General features: G+C 45.6%; 1 protein-coding gene and 1 long non-coding RNA gene across 4 annotated transcripts in view; one reads left to right on the forward strand and one right to left on the reverse strand.

The window, feature by feature from the left end:
* LOC111266530 (uncharacterized) overlaps positions 1 to 21,164 on the forward strand; it is an 87,435-nt gene that overhangs the window by 40,770 nt on the left and 25,501 nt on the right. The gene's annotated exons all lie outside the window — the stretch shown is intronic.
* On the reverse strand, positions 306 to 4,724 carry LOC111266531 (uncharacterized). Its single transcript, XR_002684143.2, has 2 exons — positions 3,457 to 4,724; positions 306 to 2,867 (listed from the first exon to the last, which is right to left on the reverse strand). It is a non-coding gene; the product is annotated as an uncharacterized LOC111266531 (long non-coding RNA).

The following is a 21,164-nucleotide window of genomic DNA, read 5'->3' on the forward strand; positions in this document are numbered from 1 at the left end:
ATGGTCTATGAGGGTCGGGGTTGCGATTAGGCGACAAGACTTTGTTGCTGCGCTGCTGCTTCTGCAACGCAAGGACAATACGACGGATACCCTATCTATTTATAAGGGTCTAGATGAAATAGTTAAAATAATAAGAAAGACGTCAAGCTTCGATGCGTTAACTAAAGAATACGTGGCAAACACGCGGAGTAATAGTGTAATCTCGAAAGTACTATTCTCGACTTAACGAGTATAGCTTCATTCTTCTAGGATTGTAAGACTCTCGCCGCATGGATACTATATTAATTACAACACCGCTGAGAATGTCAGTTTGATCGAATGGCACACGCCGTTTTATTGCTTTTTATGTACATATCGTTTAGGTATTCAGCTTTTTCAATAGTTCTGCTTCAATATACTGTTTTGACAAGAAGATTTTATCTTCGGGTTTTTGTGGCGACAGTCTTTAAGTCTTATTACATCCTTTAAACGCCTTGGATAGGTGCATGTTCATAACAACTTAACATGCCTTTTCCATCTTTTTCGGACGCTGTTCGATAGTGCATCGTTATTAGGACATTGGAAGTTGGACGCGATTAACTTCAGCATATCGGGGCGACCTGACATCTGTTACATTCATAGTGTTCTTCTATACTCTATAAAGCGAATTTGTTTCACGCGAATACAAGAGATCTCAAAAACACAGGATTTCATGCATTTGAGTTTTGCTACCGCGTGCGTTTTCCAGCGTAGCATATCATATTAATGGTAATATTGTTTTCATCATCGAATTAAGCTTTGAAGATTAATGCACTTAGTAAACAGGCCTTTGCCGAGAAACTATGATTGATATTAGGCGATAAATGATGCATTGCTGCGCGAAAACTCTCGCCCCGTGAACTTGGGATTATTTCAGGATTGACATGGCCCCACAGGCCAATAATATCTCATCAGCAAAGGTCGCCATTTAAGTCTGGACAGTCTTGGTGTAGAGTCAAAGATCTGTAGGCGCTGAATAGGTAAGCATATGGTTGTACTGGCCTCACAAAGTCAAACGCAGTTTTGACGTTGCGCTTTACCCCAATCCTGTTACTATGCAGGCTACTGGAGGATCGGAAGTGAACGAACCCGAAATGGGTCGAGAGCGGATGGCCTCCTTACGCGGCCGCCGCTACTGTTGTTGTTGTTGTTGCAAACGCAACTAACTCTCTATGGCTGCTGTGTCTCTACAACTCTCCGTAGTTGTCTGTCTGCCCCTTGCGAGCGGCGCGCGCTCTGCGTTTAGTCGTTCTTTGCAGCTGCTGCTGACGCGAGAGGCGCTTTGCCGGCTCGGTATTGGCGACGACGGCGGTAACGGTAGTAAACAGTGTTGGTTTTTAGTGGTGGTCGTTGTGTGGTTCAGCAGTGGTTGAAACGATTGTCAATGATGCGATGGTTGTTGCAGCAGTGGTCGAGGTCAGGTCGGGGAGTCGATGCCCTCTGAATCCAGGTCAGCTACGGCAGAATCAGCGTTTGCCTGCTCGGCAAATCGACCTCTTCTCTTCCCTCCCTCCTCCCCAGCCATGCTCCTGCTCCCCCTCCTCCTTCTCCTTCTCTTATTATTTTATTCTGTTGGTCGCAAAATACAACACAGTCGCATGGGGCATGGCCCTCGTCGACTCTACTGTTAAGCCCCGCGTCCTAAACGCCATTATCTACCGGCCATAACTGCGCGCGCGGATGTACTAGTTGTAGTAGTAATAGCGGCGGCCCCTCACGCCGTCAGAAGCTAAAAGAGCACGACGTGATGGCAGCGAGGCTGCCCATGGTAGTAGTTCTACTTATACAATAATATCACTTCTGGTAACTCTCCGTACGGTCGGCGCATACTATGGCGTAATAATGACGGGAACGTAGGTGACAGTGAGATCCGTAGTTAAAAACTGAGAGCAAAGCGCTGACAATAGCAGTGCTACGTATGGCGCGCTCCCTGTACAACGGTGATAGAAGAATCTTAACACTAGACTGTCCTGGAAAAAAAAGATGCTTAGATAAATTCGCCGAAATACAGTCTTCTCTGCGAGTAACGAGAAAGATCATTGTCGCTATAAAGGAGAATGTACTGGTAAACGATCAACAGTATAGTATCGCATATCTGCATAATAGAGAATAATAACATTTCTTGAAGGCATGTTGAAGTTCGGAGAAACTCGTCAAGGAGGTCTTCATCTGGTAGATTGAGACAAGGGTGTGGAGCGTCTTGAAGATGACAAGTTATCCCAACATTGTTGTTAGCTAAAAAATAGAGAATCAAAATAGTGATGTTGTTATAAACTTGAAGACAGAGGCTAAAAGAGTACAGTATCCAATGCCCTTTAGCCCGTACAACTTGAAGAATTGGCGTCCTGAACTGATCCGTCCGTTATTCGACGATGGTTGGCTGTGACCTGTGACATACTATTTAGTCTTTGCGTTTTAGCTTCCGTCAGCAAAATTTACTATTTTCCTCTGCAGAACTGCTCGTCTGTTGATATAATACCAAGTGCTAGAATCGAAATATTAGGCACAATAGAATTCACTTACCTTACGAATTTCTTATGTAATCAACAACGAACATAGTGATTTAATAAATCCGTTCCAGTTTATTCGCGACCTGGCCTTGTTAGGCCATCTCTCACTTTTCTGCAGGACAATTCTCTTAGGCAGGCACGGTTCCTCACTGCGCCATCGCTTCTTGTTCAACAGCAGACGACGCGTTTGGGTTTGTGAGTTTGTCCTTGCTCGAACGTTCACCTCGCTACCGCCTCCTTCTCCATTTCCTGGTCTCAGTGACCCACTTTTCTGCGGCTAGCGTGCCAATGAAGAACATCTCGCGTTAAAGCTTTCCAGTTATACACGTGCTCTTTTTTCTGGACAAAACATCAATCAGAGAAACCCGAATCAATCGCTTACCTAGCTACAAGCATATCTAATGAGACAAACATACAATTCCGGTAAATATATGGATGAAATTAAACGTATATTAATATATTATAACGTTAGCTGAAAATGGTGATTTCATTTTGGAGATGTATTTGTGGTCGCCGGTATGAAAGCCACCATGTTATGTACCTATGTATATTGCACTAACAGTTGCACGTATTCGACAGGTCCAGTTAGTGCTAATGATAGCCATATTAGAGCCAGTCGAAAAAAAAAAAAAAATAAAGAGATTATAGACCGGTAAAAAAACATTTATTTATTATGCGCGGGTCTCAAAGCAGTGTAAAAAGGTGGGTCAATCCTAGCCTGACAACTTATGCGTGTTCTCCAACGTCTATCTATCTTAAGTAATTATCTAGCCCAAGCGAATAGTTGAATATTTGAGTTTTGGGGTTTTCTCATCACGTTTGCTTAGATGTATTGTAGCAGGTTGCATACTATTAAAGTGTGTAGACACTATTAGTAATGGTTTCACCTAGTAGATCCTCTAAACGTGCTACGATAAGCCATACAAACCATTAGTTAACGGGGCTGGACGGCATCCCGCGATTCTCTCTACGGAGGCAGGTATCGAAAACAATAATACCGTAAGTAAACGTACTACAGTTTTTCGTGGTCACACAAGCGTTCGTCACAGGCATCTGGGGGGAACCTGTCAAACATAACGGAGACTGTTAACTAAGCTTACGTTGACTGCCTAGAGCTAGCACTAGGAAGCGGTTTACTTTCGGTAACTAGGTTAGAACGTCCGACGCTAACCAACTGGCTGTGGCCTAACCGTTTTCGCACTTTTGCAGTGCGCGCCTCGTCTACGTAAGCGGCTCGTTGACCCTGTTCTTTTGTGAAAATTGACTGTGGCAATATCAGTACCATCGCTGCTGTTGTTATTGTTACCGCCGCTGGCGGCAGGGTGTCGCTGTACGCTCATGTCGCTGCTGAGCAGTGAGATCACCGCTCACTTTCAACGCCGTGTGCTGCCAGTATCACGACGACGACGACGGCGACGGCGACGGCGACGACGACGACGACGATACCAGCAGGATTAGCACAGCCTCGAGGTCAGTGCGCTCGAGCTGAGGAAACTTGAACAACGCACGGAGCCTCCTAGCGGCAAAAGGCTAACGATTCTCAAGCATCTATTTCACCTTGTTTTTTTGTCCACTGACATTTATCTCATCAAAGTCAAAGTATCTGCTGACGATCAAAACAATGGCCACAAGTACACTCTTAATGACAATGAAACGTCTAATAACATCTGGGCCGATACATTTCTACAACAGACGCACAATGCTTAGCTTTATGCACGCATTTACGCTGGTACATTAATTATGAAACAGTGATTTCAAGCAAGAACAGAATATCGTCAGTTAAGCATGATAAGGATTATTGACGTTTGAAAGTTCCCATATATGTAGACAGTTTTAGCATTCGTTTGCCTTCCCTCGATCTACATTGAATGAATAATAGTACAAAGTAAAGTTGTCATACGTTTGGCTAGTCATTGCTACCTATTGATTCAAAGGAACGGTGATTTATATTATGCAGAAACATCTTGGGCACGGAAATTTCGAAATTCTAACGCAATTTGATGATCCTAACCTTGTAGTAATTACCGTGTCGAAAACCATGTGTTGGGTTCTGCCAGTCGACGAGCTCCTTTCGTATGACATCATAATCTCATATTAGTGTCATTAGGTAAGCGATCTGCATCTTGTTTAAAGCCTTCTCTGCCGTTCACGTTAAACTTGTTTTTTTTCCTATCCAGTATTCTGTTATCGTCTTCAACCCTTCGAAACCTTTCTCTTTCTACTTGTACATGCTGCAGACGGCTCACACACCCACACCCAGACCCAGACGTGCATGCACCCGATTGCCTGTGACGCCGCGAAGTTATTGCCTAGTCTGGCGGCCTGTCAGTTTAGGTAGGAATACCGTCAGATCGAGTAGGTCAGTCAAGAAGAGATTTGCCTCTTCGTGTAAATAGTCCTGCTGATACTGGCTCTGATTCGACTGCTGCAGCCACGATTCTTGGTGATGCGTCTGTGGCGTCGCCCAATTTCGCCATTTCCTCATTGAGGCCAGCCTATGCGGCGCGGCGCGCGCTGTCTGTGTTTGCCTATAACTAGCTTACTATGTACGGCTACAGCTACGGTTGATCTTGATCCTTGACAGACTGTGATGTGATCCTCCACCGTCGCGTCTCGATTATCTCGACCCACTTTATAATAGCTTGTCGAAAAACAGCAGTTATTAGTAGTACTGGCTATCTGCTGCTACCGTCGATGCTGCTACTGTGACCCTCGTCGTTCCGTAAGCGTACTGAATGATCCACCTGCGAATGGCAAGCGTGGACCCAATGGATGGTTGCGCGACATCAGTGCACATAGCGTGAGTGTGTTCTAAATGTCAGATTTTTTGTCAAATTAAACTGAAACAATATGGCCGCGCTCAAGTATCTAGCAACTCTCAGTCACTACTATAGTTGCCAAGACAAATCATCCGATTACCGCCGCCAATAACGTCATCTATTGCTCGTTGTCTAACTATTACCGTCTGCTGATGGATCACGTATTCTCACAGCGTTCTTACATGAGACGAAAAAGACTAGAAGCCGTTGAGTCGGTAGCAGCATTGACAAGCAATATAGCCGGTGTCATATCTGTGCTATTCCCCATTCCAGTGCGGTGCAGCTGAGCTACACTCTGACTCCCTGAGCGCTTTAATAACACCCGACAATGATGTGACCAACGAAGCTCCTTTTCAGAAGTGGAAGGAGCGGGCATAACAACAATAAGTTAAATTAGATTATAATGAATCACTTTGAACAATGATAACGAGGGACTCAGCAAAGGGCAAAGCCTAGGTAACCTAGAATGACAACCTGAGCCTATTAGGTTCGACGCTAAATCCTAGGCGCTCTCTATCAAGCCGGTGTTCGGCGGTTCAATTGTATAGAAAGATGACAAATTTTACACAATTGGAGAATTCTGGGTAAATTATATCATGTATTAGAAAAAAAAAATTCTTTTACATTTACATTATAGAAATTACGTGAACTAGACGAACAAATTAATGATTAAAAAATCGAAGCCCGTTTAGTCTGCTGCGAAGCTATCGATTAGGGCAGATGAGGAGTCTTATACGGGCTAAAAACTTAGATACTTCACTGTTGTATACATCCATATGCTAAAATATCTATTGTTAAAGAGCCCTTTTGTCAAAATGAATTAGTTTTATAGCCATTCGCAAATAATACTTTGTTCCTCTGCCTGAAATCAATAATATTCTTGTCGTTGCATGCAACAAACTTAACGTAGATATATTTAGACGCGGCACGTTAGCAAGCCACATAAATTTCCAGTATTTAATCGCCCCCACTACGTCGCGAAATGCCCCAAGGAGAAGCAAAAGACTTGCCAGCTAGTATCGTGTCCCTACGAACCGCTTTGATTTAACAGCCCCTGTTTCCTTTTAATGGGATGCACTGTAGTACAGTTAGCAGTAAGATGCTTACAAACGGCCAACTCTAATGGCAGCTTATAACCTTAGTCCGCAGAGAGCGAACGGAATGAGTGACTGAAAGTTTGATTCGGCGTTCCTCCCACCCCAACGTTATTCTCTGTACGGGAAACGAATATGATATGGAAGATGCGTTGCTACTTCTACCAGCTCAAGTTCTCGGTATGCCTGCACGTAAGTGTCTGAGGAGCGTGCGATTGATCGAAACTAGAACCTACTGAAGAAAGCAATGTTGCAAGTAATCGAATGATAAGGGAAGAGAGGGTTGTATCGGGCGTTCACCTCAAGCGCGTGTCGAGCGCGATCGAGCGGGGCAGGGAACAAGCGCCGCTGGGACAGGCGTTCACTAGCCCCCTTCCACTATCCAGAACTGCGTGGTGACGCTTTTACTCGCGGGGGCAGCACCACAGTTGTCGCCTCCTCCAGATCACAATGATAACGGCCAGCTAACACTATGCCCTATATAGTACAGAACTAGACAACTCGGGTTAAACTAGACAAACTGGCAATGACAATAGCGTATGCATAGATCGACAAATACAACACGTGGAAATCTGCTTTCGGTAAACACACGCTGCGGGTCCAGCTTTGGCAGATTGATCGGTAGTAACGAATCGATAACGAAAAGGCACCGAACTCACCAAACATGGATTCTGAAGTCTCTTCCGAAGATCCACTTTTCATATAAACAATTACTGTACATGTCGTTAACCATTACCAAATACCATCGTTAGAGTTAAGGGTACGCTTAGTTGATTTACAGATGTTACAATATGGCTGAAATTGGTCCGACGACAACGGCACTTACGTTAAACTACCACCCTTTCATCGTTCCACTGAAATGTAGCCTTATAACAAATGAAGACTGTGTGATTATCACAGTGTAGAACTGTTATTGTTGTTAAAGCATTGTACTCAAACGGTTATCCTTATATCTATCATCGCTATTAGCACTATTCGCAAAGTCCGCCAGTCAGCTATTCATCCAACGTAAATCTTCACGAAAACAAATCCGTTTAATCTTCATCTTCGTCACACCGCTAATTAATCCCTACGTTGGTTCAATTTTGATGCACATGTCGATGTACGATTCACAAATATCTACTCCACGGGACTCTACGTCCATTCCATGATATTTGCCTTTACAGAAGAGAGATGAAGAAACAAAGCGAGTGCCACAATGGCGTGTAGTTAGGTGATGCCCACGAACTCGCCGACAGTGGCACACGCCTGACCCAGTTATTGTTGTTATCGTTACTGTTATTATAGTTAGTTGTTATGCCGTGACACCAGCAGCAGCGATGGCATTACGTGCACCGAGATCGGACTAGGCTGGATGGATAGAGTATTACCGTAGTGGTCGCGGTCGGAGTGCTAGTAGCACTACCACTGCTACGGGTAATAATGGTAACTCAACAGACGATCGTGGGGGAAGACCGGGGCGACAAGGGGGAGAGGGGTGTTAACAACTCAATCAGCAAAAGCAACAACAGAAACAACGGTCCCTCGACGAACTTTTACTCCCGCTTCCGTTGGGGATGATGCCTTTACCACAAACATCTGTTACTCGAAGATTTACTTGATAATCCTTATGCGCTATAGTGGTGGCATTGTTGATGTAGCTGCAGTTGCTAGGTGGAAACGAAAAGTCAATCAGACTAGTGGAGAAAAAGGTCTGAAGACTAACAAAGACAAAGTCAATCAACAAACACAGTGATTCAAGCTGAGGTCGTTTGGCACGCCGGCTGTGACTGTCGTTACATAACACTGACGCACAACTGCAAGGTAATGTAATTGTCTATAAAAGAAATTTGTTCAACTATTCGTTTCAGGCCATATATGTATAATCGAAATGAAGATGCTTCCCAACCGACTGGAACCACGATTCGTTAAGATTCGAAAAACACTTTGCATAGTGTCTCAAAGCCCATGTAAATGGTTCTTCAAGGTAAAAGTTGGGCATAGGTTTTTCATCGTGTTTCACTTTTTTGTGTGCATGATACGGTTATTTCTCCGGATTTGTTTACGGTTTGGCTAAACACTTCCTAAATTGCTGCTATTTGTTGTACTAGTAAAGGTAGAAAGTAACGAAAAGGACATAACAATAGGTTGAAAAAATGTCCTACTTTTCAGCATCACGTCCTCTGAACTTACTCGGAGTAGGTCAAACTATATAAACTAATGCCTATGCTCTCTCAGGAAGGCTGGTTGGTGGGCGATGAATTCAGTGGCTATTTAGTGTGCTTGCTTTTCTGGCGCACAGTCCTCCCGAAGGATTTTACTCTGGCCCCTTTAGCCCATCCAATCCTAGTTCGAGGTCATTCCAAGCAGAATCTCCTACTCTTTTTACCCTGAGCGCTTTGCTCTTGTTATGACGGGTGCTAGCGTTTTTTCTCCATTCACCCCGTTCTGAACACTTACGTCCAGGCCCCGTCTGACCCGCGTCGTTGTTTCCTTGAGGCAGTCGCGAAGCGATACTGCCAAGCACTAATGACCCTTAAGTTTGCCAGGTCTTTAGCTTGCTTTCGGGCGAGAGGCAAGGAGGCCACATCCTAGTAGATCTGACGGCCCCCCACTGTCTAGGCCTTTTCGCTTTGCTTGCCGATTTGCCCCTCAAATTGCATAACTACACCCAAACGTTCCACCCTCCTTTGCTATTCGTATAATTGCACAAGTATCAGATTGCATAATGGCCCGAACTGTCGTCGGGTGAAGCCATCAAAACTACATACATCTCCACGTATTATACGTATATCATGCGGCGTATATTTATTATACGTGTATATATATGCCATATGAACACGTACGACAAAGCACATATATTATAAGCAATTGGCATAAGGACAGCTAATAATTTATTTGCTATAAATAAATCTACCGCCATCGATAATCCTACATTCGAGTTTTTTGCTTTATTTATCAAACGTTTGTATAAGAAAACGCAGTGTTCGTTACGAGTGTAGCCTTTCGATCGTGAGCTAACAAGTGATTAGCACCCTGATGACTCCTGTGTCCTGTTGGGTTATTCTGTAGTTGATAAACTCTATAATAATATAGTATAATAATAAAAAGGATAATAGAATGGTGTCATCGATTCAAACACTACTAGATAATTAAGCCGCAGAATGACAGTTTCGATGCACACTTTCGAGGGAAAATCTGAAGCAGTCTGGTTCACCAGATGGGTCTGTTTTTCGTTCTTCAGCCGCGTAAGAGATTTTTGTCAAGAGCATCGCAGTGTAACTGGTGAAGCTGGGTCACGTTTGCCCGGACGACAATATAGTTTGCTAGATCAGTTGGTAAAATTGCACAATAAACGTATAAACAACGCTCTAGCATTAAAATTCATTACGTAAACGTGTATCTATATACTACAACCTATAAGAGAAACTTTTCTCTTGCTTTGAGCGTGCAGGAAAGGATCTAATTGCAGAAGATATAGCACGTATTAAAAATTTCAATAATAGTAAAAATAGTGTGTAGAAGATACGCAGATTGGCACTAAGTTTGTAACTAGAAATACTAATTGTCGTGAAAGATTACGGAGCCATTATGCGTGGTTTTCTACATCTGTTTTGCTACAATGTAGCATTCGATGCTGTTTCCCCTTGTCTTAGTCTTGTCGTTCTGGATGTCTATACGTGACCACTGCTCACAGTAGTTCCAGGTCATATTCTTCTAAATGTCCGCAGCGCACTGATCTCAGTAATAAGCCCTCGTTCAGCCGATAGGAGCAGCTTGCATGTGGACCGCAATCGAGCAATTTCTGCTTAAAAATGCGTTAAAAATGCAGCATTTCTATACCGGTTATAGTTGTTACGGGTGCCCCCGTACTACCTAATACGGGAAGAAGAAAAAACGCTAATTTGCCCCGATCATGAGCCACGTGGGGTGCGTGAGTGCAATGACTGAGATTGCCACTACAGGTGCTAGGCTAATCGAACTGTGAGGCAGGAACGCATTCAGTGCCTGTTCACGTGCAACACCCCAGCCGAGTACGGCCGTTACCTTTGACATGGGCGGCAAGCACGATGCGTGCTACGAAGGCTGGCACGTTGACGCACCTAAATATTTGTTTCTGGAGTACTAGAGCTGCAGCAGACCCCGAAGCTGCAATCATATTGTGACGTTTTGATTTGGACGCGTTTGTACCTGACTTACTTTACGAAGCTCCGCAGTTAGACAACACTGTCTAGGTGATACTAATTATTCGATTTTTGGTCACTGTTTAGACCAGCATCCGAACAGGTATAAAGCAATAAACGCGAACATTTAAAGAAGTAAAAAGTATTGCAATTTTGTTTTATCTAGCTATGTATTATTATAAAATAGTTTGCACAGCCTGTTCTTCTAGTTTTTGTCCAATATGTCAACCGTTTCCGCCGAATGTTTTGCCAAACTTAGTTTCTCATAGTTCGTCTTTAATAGAGAGCTTCTTGCGCTTGTCCTTTGCTCGTTTGATCTCCGACTAATTAAGGTCCAAGACCAAAGGCTTTCGCTTGTTCTTTAATCCTTTACTGTTGTCGTTTTGATGACGGGCTGTCGGCGTCGTTACGCTGTCAGCCCGTCATCAAAACGACCAAGAGAACGTACGGGCGGGATCGTACAATAAATGTTTGATGGATCGCACCGTTGCCGATGGAAGCAGTGTAGCGGTCCTATTGCTTTTGTCGACTAGCAGCTAGTCGGGCTAGATGTCGAATGTAGGTGCGCGGAGAGCCATCGAGAACCTCCCCCCGTTTCTACTTCACTCCTTTCTTCTTTGCTACGAAAGCGCGAAGCAGCGTCAGCGACGACAATGGCGCCGGCGGCGGCAGCGATCACTGTCGCGCAGCCCATCTTAACTCACAACGCGGAAGTCGGCCGAACATTCACCTCTCAGCGCGGGTTCTTTAAGCCGGGCCTCCCCCCGGCCCAGGCTCAGAATAGGCTCCAAAACAAAGGAATAGCGCGCAGATTCTCTGTTCTTCCTAGGCTTTGAGGATTCGATGCTATGCAACCAGACTGGCTGTTCTCAGTGACCACCGGGTATGCGCGTGTATCTGACACTGTTAATTTGTGGAACAACAACACTGAGCGAGTTCAAGCGACGGACGGCGTATGGGGCGCCGGTCGCTGCAGATGTTGCCATTAGTCAAGTGGTCCTCGTAACTCTGTCGCCAATCGTTCTTTATGACCGAGTCCGCTTTTGGCGATAGTAGTCAGCCTCAAACCGAATAACTTCTTTACCTTATAGAAATCTGCCTTTTGTTACAAGAAGTAAAAATCTAAAAAAGCATAGCAACGATCAAAGGAAACTGTTGATGCTCTTTAAAATGGTCACATCTCTTATTGATAAATGGGCAAAGCTATGGCGATATCTAGTATTCAACGAACGAAGGGTACAGCCACACATATATGATTGTTTAGGTAGGACGTCTCTTCTCCGGGGATTTCTCGAAAGAGCGAAAGTTTTCTTCAGTGTTTCCACTTGTCTCTAACGTAGGGAAAGTGACAATTGACAGAATGTCCTTTCGCGATACCTTTCAAAGTATGGCGCGCAAAATTCACGTACGGTGATAAGATTAATCACACATAACCCTTAAACAAAATCCTTCAGGGATCGTCTAGAAAAGGCCAAGCAAGAGTACAATTAGTGAATTGGATGATGTGGAGTTCTGTACGGTAAATCGAGGGATTTGTTACAGTGTGTGGGCGCACAGAAAATATAGGTAGTATACGAGATACGAGTGTATAGAAGAACGCTACTTATGCGACGCGGACGCTGACGAACGGAATCTCCGCACGCATTCGTCCTATGATAATGCGATGGCTGTTGGCTACCAGCAGATCTAGGATCGTAACAATGACGACACCGACAACGGCAAAATAACGACAGAAAGACGCACACACATACAAAATCATAGTCGTCAGCAGTGGCAGCAGCGACGTCCCAGCCTTCCTGCTGCTCGCTTAACTGCCGTAAGGTTCCTTTTGTATCCTTCACCGTGCCCCTCGTGTGCCTCATTCTTGCTGCCCCACCGCTTGTGCTACAGCAGAGCATGCGTCCTGTCCATACTGCTGCAAGCAAGGCAAGGCAAGACCAGAACTCGTGCTAAACTTAACCCATTTAAAGAACCTTTGCCGGTGAACTCTGGGAGGACGTTGACCCAGTTGACGCGGCCGCTACCGCTGTCGCCGCCGTCACAGTACTGTGGCCGACGACTACAGCGGCGCGCTTGGTCGTAGGCTGGCATCCAGGCCGCAGCAGCAGCAGCAGCTTCTCTTTCTTTCTCTGTCCGCCTGCCTCCCTGAATGATGATGACGCTGCCGCTGCCGCCGCCGCCGCCGCCGCTAACACGGCTTCTGGCTCAAGCGCTATGCTCACACTAAGACTGATACTCAGACATACATTCACACACACACATCGAGAAACGCATCTCGGATACACAGCCACTATTACCGAGCGGATCGACCGACAGAAGGCAGCCGAATAGAAGTCACACATACACATAGAGACTTGCTGACCAGTACCGCTCGCTCACGTCAGTTTACAGTGACACTGAGAGGAAGCCATGCATACAGCAGGAAGGCTCACATACTCTCCCACGAACATGGGCAGACAGGCACAATCGCACTAGGTCCAACGGCAGCGGCACCCTCACTCATCGGCGAACTCACAGCCTAATAGCATAGGCCGGCTGTGTTCTCGCTGTTATTAGAGCGTGTATGTGTGTTTTTGTGTAAGCGACCGTAATCGTGCCGCACAGACAGCAGCGCCCCGTAGCGGGACCCTCAGAAGTTTCGCTGAACGAACGAGGCGGTTGGTCGTGCGTGCGTGCTCCGAGCAGGGGCGCGGAGACCAAGAGCGACCGCTGATGCTGGCAGTGAATGAGTGTGATGGCTGTGTAAGCGTAGGGCGATGTTGGTAGCCTGGTCGGTGATAGTTCGCTAGCTAGTCGGGGTACGATTTTGGGTTGACGCTCAGCGTGGAGACAGTCAGTCGGTGGAGGACAAGCGTAGAGAGAGGTTGTGTCACTCCGCACTGCGGAGCAGGTAGCACGCGGTCTCATGGGTCGCGAATTCATGTTGCCGCTGTTACACTGAAAAGCGTTAATAAAAAGCAGCAGCAGCAGCAACAGCAGCAGCAGCAACTGTTGCAGTTCAGTAACTACTGGGTTCACAAATGTTGTGCTAACAACTTGCCGTAGTTACAAGTAAAGTTCGTACGAAGTAGCCAAAAATGCACGAACTTCTAAAGAAGCCAACCGTTCATAATCGTAAACTGTAAATTGTTTCACCGGCGCAAACGAACTGATAATATCTATCAATTATATAGTATTGCTCATTGTTATCCCACCGAAACAAATTGCGTGAGCACCTAAGCCGAGGGAAGATATGTAGGACCGGAAGCGATACAATGTGACCTCAGCAACTAGTGATAACCTCATCAAAGCGCAGTTATACAACAACGAAGGACCGAGGTAGTCGTGCAAATCAATAACGGATACTCACAACGGCAATAAAACTATCAGGGTCGACTGACAAATGAGGAAGACGACAAAAAGCGGGCATATTGCCTGAGCGAAACTGGTCCACCGTGAAAGGCAGCACAAAAGACGAAAGAATACGTGAGGATCTCGGAGAACGCAAGAAACATTTGCCTCACTGGCTGATAACGATTTGATTTACTTTCGATGTAATGGCCAAAATAGATCGAAAACGATTCGAAACAAGCATCCCTTTGCTGTGCATGTGAGAAATCGTTGAGTGAGCGTGTAGGCAGACGGAACGTAACGCCTAGTGAATAGATACTTTGTCTGTTATTGTTACTATTGCTATCTCCATTACAATAGGATTGCTCCAAAGGATACCAAATTGAGAGATGGTGGTAGATGCGCCTTCAAGAAGCCGACTACGGGGTACGTTTTCCTATAACGTGCTGTTAATTATTAGCTAGATAATTAAAGCGATATCTGCAGAGGCGTTCAAGAGATAAAATGGGCCTTCGCCAAATCAGCACTATACATCACGTGTGATGTCAATGCACGTATCAAATCATATAGTATATATTACAAAGTATTGATCGCTTTCATCAATAGCTAACGATCAAGAGAGGAAAAAAGCACACGCAAGAAAGACCGGCGCCAAGTTCTAGTGACGAAATTTTTTCTTTTGGCACATTTACTTCGTTCGTGCCTAGAGCTTACGAAAAGATGGGCGAAACTATCAGTAGTAGTAGTAGTAGTAGTAGTAGTACATAAAGTTCGTTTCAATCATATAGGGCCGGCATATTGCTCGCAGGCGTTCAGGTCGCAGCCAAACGAGGGCGAACCGAACCGTGGGAACAGCAACTGGTTGACATGGCCAGAAATCACAAGTTCAATCTCCGCCGATGCATCCATATGCATTCATTATACAAGACAAAGGGAAATGTATGTTTAGTAACATTTCGTTAATTCTCTCCACTTAAAAGTTATTGGGCTAACTTGTGGCCATCTTTAGAGAACCCCCATGTCGTATGGAGTGCTAACGCAGCCGCGTATTTTCCATTACAATCCCTTTGTACCCATACACATTTCGCAGAACTGTTTGCCCCGTAGCTGATGTGGTTATTTCGTACGGTATATTATTCTGGCTATTTAAGTTTTGAGTCAGTCAGTCAGTCAGTAATTAGTGCTGAGATAGCGGAGAGCTTTCTCTATTTTTTTTGCACTGCTGTAACATGTGTATACATATACATAGAGCCGTCGCTCGCCACACCGTTACTGCCGGCGCCGTTGTTACCAACGCTAGCGGCGTCTGTAGTGTCAACGTCGAGCGGCTTCGGCTGACGCTTTCTATCCGCGTTAGTTGGCCTGCCGGAGGAGGGGCCATTGACCTTCTCTTCTCCGTGCTGGTAAATAGCGCCGGAAATGACACCGTCTCGACAGCAGCGGTTTCAGGCTTGGACATTAACACTGTTGCCTATTACGACCGTTGTGGAAAGTATCTGTCCGAGATGAGATGAATCTAAAAGGAAACAATTAAAATTGTTTTACCTGTAAGGACCTGTTCGATCGTCCAGCTACGATATGTAATAGCAACGGTACAATTAGCATGAAACGGCTGGTCGGCCATTGTGAATTGGACTCGAATTGGATCGTAGTTAGATATGTTAATTATAGCGAGCTGAATCGCTAGACTCGTCGTGTAGATATTCATCGTCATAGAGTTCAATGACTCGCCGAGAGCATGGAGAAACAGACTAGCGTTTACCGTATTTAATATACAGAGCATAACAAGTGATTGAAGTTGGATTAGCCCCTGGTAATTATTGATTGTTTCGTTTGAAAACCGTATGTGCCAGTACTGGAAAAGTGCTGACAGCTCACTGTGTCTTTGGCTCAACAGTGGTAAGCTCAGCCTTCATTTCGTTACTGCGGCATGTCACAATCGCAACGAGTAGCGACGAGCACTGCCTTTCGTTATATTACTTTAAGACCGATCTTTCTTTCTTTGCGATCCTAGGCTTAAGCTGATGGAAAAGCAAGTGTTTTATGAGCGAGCCAACTGCAGTCATGTGATAGATACCGCAAGCATATCGCTGGGAAGTGAGCCCTCTTTAGGCATAGGTCGTCAGGATAATTTAGTGGGTATAGCATTTGCGTGCTAATCTTAGGGACATGGCTAGGTTCAAACCCGGCCATAGATACACGGTTCGTTTCATGCTGGCAGAAGCCAAACAGTTGTCTGACGGTATGCCCAGCGCCGACACTCGACGCAAAACTCGAAACACAGAGGCCTATTGCAACTGCGATGATTTGTCCTTCGGTTTTTCCTTAAGCTCATTAGTCTAGAATCACCACAAACATGCGATTATCTATTACGCAGAATATACGATCTATCAAAGAGCCATTTTACCCAATTTTATGTAACTCTAAGAAAAAATCCCACCTAATGCGTTCGTAAATTGTTATTAGTTATTATTGGCCTATTTTGTCCTGATTCAAATTCAAAAAAAAACCAACAGCACTTAGATAATCTGATTGTGCTCTAACAATTCATCCTGTTTTTCGTTTAGTTAGTAGAAAGAAAAGTTTTTAATTACTTCAAATTATACCTCTTGATATTTTCGCCTAAACTTTAGTAGCCGTACTTCGACTCGAACAATCAGAACAACTGAGTTACCCTAATCGCTTAGGCCGACAAAAATTATCATAATTTGTTATATTTTTTTCTAGGAATTATCGTTACGTACAGCCGGCGCCTTATGCATAATCATTGTTGAGTTATAAGGGGACAAGGAAAAGGTGATGGCGTCGGTAAGAGAATGTTTCATATTTACATCTTCTTATAATATCGTTTTCTACACAGCGGTGCGTATTGCTCTCAGATACAGCGGGATCGTTATGGACGCCTCCTCTAGCTTTTTCAGAAGACGCCGGTAACTAGTTGAAACCACCGTGCTTGAATTGTAGTTAGACCTCTAGGCTATTTACGGACTATGGCTATGGATGTTATATTTATTATTATTAGTCCATTCTGTTCCTACTTTCCGGACACAGAGTGGGTAAGCGACCCGTACAAAATATACATACATATATATATATATATATATATTAAAAATCAGGTTCCGCTGCGTTGTTATTTCATGGGAATAAGCAATACTACAATGCTAGACATTGTTTTCATTCACATTCTAATTGTATCAACGAGTTTTGACGTATACTAATCAGAGCTGGCGAGGATCCGGTTTTGTTTGACGACTAGCTGTTCCATGCGAAAACGGCCTTTTCTAAGGACGTTCTTCAGGTAGCAGTACAGTTATCAATGATGATTTTTCGTGCAGTTGGAGAGACAAGCAAGGGAGATATACGGGTGCGCTGTGCTATCGCCTAGACGAACCACTCCACTATTTGCGTTAATTTTTAGACCTATTAGGAGAAACTCATCAATAGTGATCTAGAAATCAAACTAATCCAAAGAAGGGCTGCGAATCCTCCCCAAACTGGTCTCATTCTGACTATTTTTTTTATCTGTGCAAAAGTAGAAAGAATTCCAGCGAAAGTCATACGTGAAAGCAGCTAGATGACAGGAGTTCTCGTTTCTACCATTTCAACTTCCCTTTAGCAGGCTTAAGTAGGTGAAAGGTGGCGTGCAAGGTTAGAATTTGAGCGAAAGCAAAACCGTCTAAATTTCTGGAGTCTACGTGCCATATTCAAGTACAAAGAGATTTTTCCCATGAGGTACTTATACCGCATCGAAACTAGCGCATTCTATCGCCTGTCCAGTACGGCCCTAGTCCTTTGATGCCGGTGATATTCATTTTGCTGAACTTCAAAGTTTGTCCGGCGTTAACGTTGGATACTGTTTAAGTTACAGGCGACTTTACCTATCTGCCAGAGCGGGCGGTGATGGTGTCATAGAAAGACGTAATCGCGTACATAAATGCATGGACAGGCAACGAGAACAGAGAACAATAATGCCACGAATCGAGAGTAACGCTCCTGTTGTTTTAGACCCTATCTTAAGCTTTACACATCAATTCCGATTGTGACGACGACGGCGGCGACGTTGGCAATGGCGGCAGATAGAAAGAGAGAAGTTTCGCTGGTTAGTTTTGTTGGTGGTAGCGTTCATGCGGCTGCGTCGCCACTCGTAGCCGCAACACGAGGCGTTGCCATCCATCGGCAATACCAGTATCATCGTGGTCGTCATCAGCTACTGCTGCAGGTGCTTGAGTGCTAAAAAGAAACAGACAGCCCGCGTCCTAAAAGGGTCAAGTAAGTGGGACATAGCAAAATCGCTCGTCCATTCATGCAATGGCGATCAATCCGGCCAGGCCGATCGAGAGAGCATCAGCAACACAGGCAACAATGGTGATTTGCGCTGACGGCCACCTATCCAGCCAGTCAGCGAGCTAACCGGACATGCGGATGGATAGACAGATAGATACGTTCCACTTCTTTTTCAACCGAAGCGTCTTCTCCACCTCACACACACGCGACGTCCCTTGGCTTGGCGTAACGTAAGCACTGCATCGCGCTGGATCACTAGCCCGTGCCTACCCAGGGCGCGTCGACTGCCGCCTGTTCCCGCAGCCACAGCCGCTCGTGCCGCCGCCATTGTGTGTGCGAACAGTCGAGCGCTGGCGACGGCCATTCCTCACACGCGTTCTGCAAGCAACCGCAATTGCAGCTCTTCCGTCGCCGCTGTTCCAGAATTCACTTTTCATTTGTGCCTGGCTTCAGTAGCGGTAATATCCGTGGCGTCAGCAGAGCAGCTTCAGAAGCAGCGATAGTTTCCATAGCTTCCACTTTCACTAGTGAGTGAGCAGTCGTCGTCAATCCGTGTTACGGTAGCAACGGTGGCTACTGTTATTCCAGCCGCTGATCATGTAACCCGCGAATCGGCAGTAGCTTCACGTGCACTAGCACTTGTCACTCCTCTTTAGATCGCCACGGCTGGCGAAGATGCTATTGGAAATCTATGTTTGCAACTGCACTAACAGTTGGTCAGGTATGGCTGCTGGGACGACGGCATGGATTTCCGGTTAGACAAGGAACGGTTCTTGAGAACTGCTCTAGACAATCGTCTGCGAAAGCCGTGCTCGATCTTTTTGTGAAGAGAAACAATAAATAAATAGATAAGGAAATATTCAGAAGTAGAGCAAGAAACGAGGTCAAAGCTGGAAGTAGACTTGAACAGTTTTTAAAAGCCGGGAGAGGAGCAACACTAACGCATGAAGAAAAGGTGTCGAACGAGTCATCCCTTTCTACAATGTTGTTGTTACTTTTACAAGTAGAGGCTGTTATGCTTACGACTAAGGGGTAGGTGCGCCTGCAGGACAAGCGAATCGCACTTTCTGGCCACGAGTATCCGTACAGCCATAGCGCAGCGGATGGATGGGGCGGGCTATTGATTCGATAAATAATGACCAGTCGCTGTGGGTGTTCGCATGGTCGTGACATCTGTGTCCAGGTTTCACTGTAGCTAGCTAGCTAGCTATCTAGACAGCATTGATATTCTAAATCAACATGCAGCCAATATTATTATTAATTCCAGATTTTGGGTAAGTATCTAAGAATTATCACGATCTAATAAAATCCGGCCTTCTACATGGTAAACAAGTTGCCGATTCATCAGGCCTACTAATAGGAAGGCAGCAAGAAGGAACCTGCAAGCCATTATGGAACATATTTATTTGCATAATCATATTTTTTGCAAAGTGTTTGTATATTCGTTGGTTCCGGCAGAACCTTCGCTGTCGATCGTAGAAAAATTTACGGCTGCGTCTTACCTTTCGAGGAACAATCAGCATGGCCTGCTGTTAAAGATAACAGCAGACGATAACTGTAGCAATAAAGACAAAACCATATTATAGAAATCGGCGCCTAATGTAATATTGTCACGACGTTCAATTGAAAATGAATCATTTTTACTAAAGGCGTCTTCTTTGATCCGCTTATAAGACTATCCTTTCATTTATATGCTCGACAATGGCGTTTGCCGCCGCGGCAGCAGATGACTCGACGAAGCATCGCACTGGATCTGACGATAAGATTTTGGCTTTTACAATATAATTTGTCAAAGCAGCATTAAGGCACTCGTTTACATGTGTACTTATCATCGTGCCGCATGCGTCATATGTCAGTGTACCTTATATCTCACGTATTTCGAAAACAGACGGGACGCGAGAGTAGTACGTACGCTAACTACACATATTCAGTGATCTATTTAGTCTATTGTATCAGCTTCCGGCAAGCGTAATCTCCCGGCCGCGATGACCAAAGAAAACGAAGGAGAGTGCTGTAACCAGAAGTGCGCGCCACTGTGGGTTTCTGGAACGCGTTGCCGCCGACGTCGCGGCCGCGTTTCACTGCTGCATCCGCATGATCCGACGGTGCGGCTCGCAATCGAGTACATGTTTTACTTGCTCGTGCAATAGACGATCGTCGTGCGGTGCGTGTGTCCGTGCGTACCCCAAATGTTGGTACTGACCTGACGACGCTTTTTCCATGTAGCTACTTTTGGGCCGACGTATGTTTCCATCGTCGTAGCACGAGATGGCGTAGTAGCTTGGCCATCTATATATATATAATAGTACATACAACACTTCGTCACGCACCGTACGTACGCCACAAAACAGCGACAACAATCATGGCAACGAAAAAAGGTAACGCGTCCGCCGGCGTCACCACGGTCGTCACAACACCATCTTCCTCCTCTTACGTAGCATGTGGGCTGGTTCCACAGATGGTGGACGTTATGCGTTGGCCGTGATCGCGTCTTTATCTGTTGTCCCTGTTTCCATCCATGGCGGCTGCATCAGGGGCAGCCACCATTGACGACTCACTCGCGGCCAGAGCTAAAGCTCCGTCTGTCTGTCTGATTGTCTGTCTGTCTGTCTGTCCGTCTGTCTGTCTGCCCGCCTGCCTGCCTGCCGAAGCCATTGTTGTCGTTGGAGTCGCACTAGTGGCAGTGATGCCGCTGGCTGCTGTTCGTGGCGACGGTGGCAGCAGAACGCGACTCTGTGCGCATTTCGTGTGTCAGCGCTTTCCCCTTCTGTGGCCGACGGCAGCGGCGGCGGCGACGGCGGCGTCCGAACCGCGGGCCGGGGCGAGCATGCTGCTATCTTGCTGCTGGGTCGCGGCTTCATTTTGCCAGAGGCCGTGGCGACGCGCGCGTGCTGTAAGGATTGCGCTGCGTCGCTACGTCGGCCGGCCAGGTAGCGAATACCGTTA

Source organism: Varroa jacobsoni, unplaced genomic scaffold (genome assembly GCF_002532875.2).
Source record: "Varroa jacobsoni isolate VJ856 unplaced genomic scaffold, vjacob_1.0 scaffold_1095, whole genome shotgun sequence".
NCBI lineage: Eukaryota > Metazoa > Arthropoda > Arachnida > Mesostigmata > Varroidae > Varroa > Varroa jacobsoni.